The sequence below is a fragment of the Hyperoodon ampullatus genome (assembly GCF_949752795.1).
Source record: "Hyperoodon ampullatus genome assembly, chromosome: 8".
Classification (NCBI taxonomy): Eukaryota; Metazoa; Chordata; class Mammalia; order Artiodactyla; family Ziphiidae; genus Hyperoodon; species Hyperoodon ampullatus.
Genome location: NC_136921.1, coordinates 78,804,392 through 78,810,425, shown reverse-complemented (window position 1 = coordinate 78,810,425; position 6,034 = coordinate 78,804,392).

Sequence of the window (6,034 nt, the reverse complement as noted above, 5' to 3'; positions counted from 1 at the left end):
AACATAATTAATTAGAGAACTAAGGGGGGGAGACATTGCTAGTGGCAGACTGAGAAAAGTGATAATCAATAGCAAAACAAGATAGAATAACTATGAAAGACAGCAATAAATACTTTAAAAACCAAGCAATTATATAATCAAGTATAAGGAACAAATGGTCATCCCAACAACATAATAGCTCATCAAGGGATCACTGTATTCCAGTATGGACATTGTTGATAGTGAAAGCTGTGACCAAGAATCATTAAGAAATCAACAAAACCTAAAGGCCTTGCCTTTGATTTGTATTTTTGTGAAATGACATCATAAGAGAATACATTACAAATATGTTCAATAAATTCTTCAGTGTTTCTTCAGATTGCAGTGGGAGTAGAGTGGGATGAGGATTGAAAAATATAAGACTGATCAAATTTATATATACATATATAATACATTAATACATATTATGTATAATATATGTTCATTAGTTATAATATAATATTTCTAAAAACTTCTTTTATGAAAACTTTTTCATTCTTATAAAAAGAACCAGCTGAAAGTCAACTATACTTCAGTAAAAAGATAAATCAGCAAACAACCAGGATTTGGCTATGGGAATAATTATTCTTCAGGAGCCTTTTTTTTTTTTTAACATCTTTATTGGAGTATAATTGTTTAACAATGTTGTGTTACTTTTTGCTGTATAACAAAGTGAATTAGCTATATGTATACATATATCCCCATATCGCCCCGCTCTTGTGTCTCTCTCCCCACCTCCCTATCCCACCCCTCTAGGTGGTCACAAAGCACCAAGCTGATCTCTCTGTGCTATGTGACAGCTTCCCACTAGCTATCTATTTAACATTTGTTAGTGTATGTATGTCAATGCTATTCGTCCCAACTTACCCTCTCCCTCCCCGTGTCCTCAAGTCCATTCTCTACGTCTGTGTCTTTATTCCTGTCCTGCCCCTAGGTTCATCACAACCATTTTTTTTTAGATTCCATATATATGTGTTAGTATACGGAATTTGTTTTTCTCTTTCTGACTTATTTCATTCTGTATGACAGACTCTGGGTCCATACACCTCACTACAAATAACTCAATTTCCTTTCTTTTTATGGTTGAATAATATTCCACTGTATATATGTGTCACATCTTCTTTATCCATTCATCTGTCGATGGACATTTAGCTTGGTTCCATGTTCTGGCTATTGTAAATAGTGCTGCAGTGAACACTGTGGTACATGTCTCTTTTTGAATTATTGTTTTCTCAGGGTATACTCCCAGTAGTGGGATTGCTGGGTCATAGGGTAGCTCTATTTTTAGTTTTTTAAGGAACCTCCATACTGTTCTCCATAGTGGCTGTATCAATTCATATTCCCCCAACAGTGCAAGAGGGTTCCCTTTTCTCTCCAGCATTTATCATTTGTAGATTTTTTGATGATGGCCATTCTGACCAGTGTGAAGTGATATCTCATTGTGGTTTTGATTTGCATTTCTCTAATGATTAGTGATGTTGAGTATCCTTTCATGAGTTTGTTGGCAATCTGTAAATCTTCTTTGGAGAAATGTCTATTTAGGTCTTCTGCCCATTTTTTGATTGGGTTGTTTGTTTTTTTTGATATTGAGCTGCATGAGCTGCTTGTATAATTTGGAGATTAATCCTTTGTCCACTGCTTCATTTGCAAATACTTTCTGCCATTCTGAGGGTTGTCTTTTCGTCTTGTTATGGTTTCTTTTGCTGTGCAAAAGCTTTTAAGTTTCATTAGGTCCCATTTGTTTATTTTTGTTTTTATTTCCTTTACTCTAGGAGTTGGGTCAAAAAGGATCTTTTTGTGTTGTATGTCATAGAGTGTTCTTCCAATGTTTTCCTCTAAGAATTTTACAGTGTCTGGCCTTACATTTAGGTCTTTAATCCATTTTGAGTTTATTTTTGTGTATGGTGTTAGGGAATGTTCTAATTTCATTCTTTTACATGTAGCTGTCCAGTTTTTCCAGCACTACTTATTGAAGAGGCTGTCTTTTCTCCATTATATATATTCTTGCCTCCTTTATCAAAAATAAGGTGATCATGTGTGCATGGGCTTATCTCTGAGCTTTCTATCCTGTTCCATATTTCTGTTTTTGTGCTGGTACCATACTGTCTTGATTACTGTAGCTTTGTAGTATACTCTGAAGTCAGGGAGCCTGATTCCTCCAGCTCCGTTTTTCTTTCTCAAGGTTGTTTTGGCTATTTGGGGTCTTTTCTATTTCCATACAAATTGTAAAATTTTTTACTCTACTTTTGTTGAAAATGCCATTGGTAGTTTGATAAGGATTGTATTGAACCTGTAGATTGGTTTGGGCAGTATAGTCATTTTCACAATGTTGCTTCTTCCAATCCAAGAACATGGTATGTCTCTCCATTTGTTTGTATCATCTTTGATTTCTTTCATCGGTGTCTTACAGTTTTCTGCATACAGTTCTTTTGTCTCCTTAGGTAGATTTATTCCTAGGTATTTTATTCCTTTTGTTGCAGTGGTAAATGGGAGTGTTTCCTTAATTTCTCTTTCAGATTTTTCATTGTTAGTGTATAGAAATGCAAGAGATTTCTGTGTATTAATTGCGTATCCTGCTACTTTACCAAATTCATTGATTAGCTCTAGTAGTTTTCTGGTGACATCTTTAGAGATAGCATACCTTTATACTTTATGTATAGTATGATGTCATCTGCATACAGTGACAGTTTTACTTCTTTTCCAATTTGCATTCCTTTTATTTATTTTTCTTCTCTGATTACTGTGGCTAAAACTTCCAATACTATGTTGAATAATAGTGGTGAGAGTGTGCACCCTGGTCTTGTTCCTGATCTTAGAGGAAATGCTTTCAGTTTTTCACCAGTGAGAATGATGTTGGTTATGGGTTTGTCACATATAGCCTTTATTATGTTGAGGTAGGTTCCCCTATGCCCACTTTCTGGAGAGTTTTTATCATAAATGGGTGTTGAATTTTGTCAAAAGCTTTTTCTGCATCTATTGAGATGATCATGTGGTTTTTATTCTTTAATTTGTTAGTATAGCATATCACATTGATTTGCATATATTGAAGAATGCTTGCATCCCTGGGATAAATCCCACTTGATCATGGTGTATAATCCTTTTAATGTGCCATTGGATTCTCTTTGCTATTATTTTGTTGAGGATTTCTGCATCTATGTTCATCACTGATATTGGCCTGTAATTTTGTTTTTTCTGTGACATATTTGTCTGGTTTTGGTATCAGGGTGATGGTGGCCTCATAGAATGAGTTTGGGAGTGGTCCTCCCTCTGCTATATTTTGCAAGAGTTTGAAAAGTATAGGTGTTAGCTCTTCTCTAAATGTTTGATCGAATTCGCCTGTGAAGCCATATGGCCCTGGGCTTTTATTTGTTGGAAGATTTTTAATCACAGTTTTAATTTCGGTGCTTGTGATTGGTCTGTTCACATTTTCTATTTCTTCCTGGTTCAGTCTTGGAAGGTTGTACTTTTCTAAGAGTTTGTCTATTTCTTCCAGGTTGTCCATTTTATTGGAATATAGTTGTTTGTTGTAGTCTCTCATGATCCTTTGTATTTTCTGCAGTGTCAGTTGTTACTTCTTTTTCATTTCTAATTCTGTTGATTTGAGTCTTCTCCCTTTTTCTCCTGACTAGTCAGGCTAATGGTTTATCAATTTTGTTTATCTTCTCAAAGAACCAGCTTTTAGTTTTATTGAACTTTGCCACTGTTTCCTTCATTTCTTTTTCATTTATTTCTGATCTGATCTTTATGATATCTTTCCTTCTGCTAATTTTGGGGGGTTTTTGTTCTTCTTTCTCTAATTGCTTTACGTGTAAGGTTAGGTTGTTTATTTGAGATGTTTCTTGTTTCATGAGGTAAGATTGCATTGCTATAAACTTCCCTCTTAGAAATGCTTTTGCTGCATCACATAGGTTTTGGGTCATCGTGTTTTCATTGTCATTTGTTTCTAGGTTTTCTTTGATTTCCTCTTTGATTTCTTCAGCAGTCTCTTGGTTATTTAGTAGAGTATTGTTTAGCCTCCATGTGTTTGTATTTTTTACAGTATTTTTCCTGTAATTGATATCTAGGATCAAAGCATTGTGGTTGGAACACATACTTGATATGATTTCAATTTTCTTAAATTTACTGAGGCTTGATTTGTGACCCAAATCATCTATCCTGGACAATGTTCCACGTGCACTTGAGAAGAAAGTGTATTCTGTTGTTTTTGGCTGGACCGTCCTATAAATATCAATTAAGTCCATCTGGTCTAATGTATCATTTAAAGCTTGTGTTTCCTTATTTATTTTCATTTTGGATGATCTGTCCATTGGTGTAAGTGGGGTGTTAAAATCCCCTAGTATTATTGTGTTATAGTTGATTTCCCGTTTTATGGCTGTTAGCATTTGCTTTATGTATTGAGGTGCTCCTATGTTGAGTGCATAAACATTTACAACTGTTTTATCTTCTTCTTGGATTGATCCCTGGATCATTATGTAGTGTCCTTCTTTGTCTCTTATAATAGTCTTTATTTTAAAGTCTATTTTTTCTGATATGAAGATTGCTACCCCAGCTTTCTTTTGATTTCCATTTGCATAGAATATCTTTTTCCATCCCCTCACTTTCAGTCTGTGTGTGTCCCTAGATCCAAAGTTGGTCTCTTGTAGACAGCATATGTATGGGTCTTTTTTTGGTATCCATTCAGCCAGTCTGTGTCTTTTGTTTGGAGAATTTAGTCCATTTAAAATTAAGGTAATTATTGATATGTATGTTTATATTACCATTTTCTTAATTGATTTGGGTATGTTTTTGTGGGTCTTTTCCTTCTCTTGTGTTTCCCGCTTAGAGAAGTTCCTTTAACATTTGTTGTAAAACTGGTTTGGTGGTGCTGAATTTTCTTAACTTTTGCTTGTCTGCAAAGGTGTTAATTTCTCCATCGAATCTGAATGAGATCCTCACTTGGTATTCCTAGTTGTAGGTTCTTCCCTTTCATCACTTTAAATATGTCCTGCCTCTCCCTTCTGGCTTGCAGGGTTTCTGCTGAAAGATCAGCTGTTAAGCTTATGGGGATTCCCTTATAAGTTATTTGTTGTTTTTCCCTTGCTGATTTTAATATTTTTTCTTTGAATTTAATTTTTGATAGTTTGATTAATACGTGTCTTGGCATGTTTCTCCTTTGATTTATCTGTATGGAACTCTCTGTGCTTCCCGGGCTTGATTGACTATTTCCTTTCCCATGTTAGGGAAGTTTTCAACTGTAATCTCTTCAAATGGTTTCTCAGTCTCTTTCTTTTTCTGGTCTTCTTGGAAGCCTGTAATTCGAATGTTGGTGCATCTAATGTTGTCCCAGAGGTCTCTGAGACTGTCGTCAATTCCTTTCATTCTTTTTTTCTTTATTTTGCTCTGTGGTAGTTATTTTCACTATTCTATCTTCCAGGTCACTTATCCGTTCTTCTGCCTCAGTTATTCTGCTATTGATTCCTTCTAGAGAATTTTTAATTTCATTTATTGTGTTGTTCATCATTGTTTGCTCTTTAATTCTTCTAGCTTCTTGTTAACCATTTCTTGTATTTTCTCCATCTATTTCCAAGATTTTGGATCATGTTTATTATTATTCCTCTGAATTCTTTTTCAGGTAGACTGCCTATTTTCTCTGCTTTTGTTTGGTCTGGTGGCTTTTTACCTTGCTGCATCATCTGCTGCATATTTCTCTGTCTTCCCACTTTGTTTAATTTCCTGTGTTTGGGGTCTCTTTTTCACAGGCTGCATGTTCATACTTCCTCTTACCTCTGGTGTCAGCCCCCAGTTGGGGAGGTTGGTTTGGTGCCTTGTGTAGGCTTCCTGCTGGGTGGTACTGGTGCCTGTGTTCTGCTGGGTGGGGCTGGATCTTGTGCCACTCGTGGGCAGGGCTGCATCCGGTGCTGTGTTTTGGGGTGTCTGTGAACTTAGTCTGCTAATGAGTGGGGTTGTGTTCCTGTCTTGCTAGTTGTTTGGCATGAGGCGTCCATCACTGGAGCTTGCTGGTTGTTGGGTGGAGCTG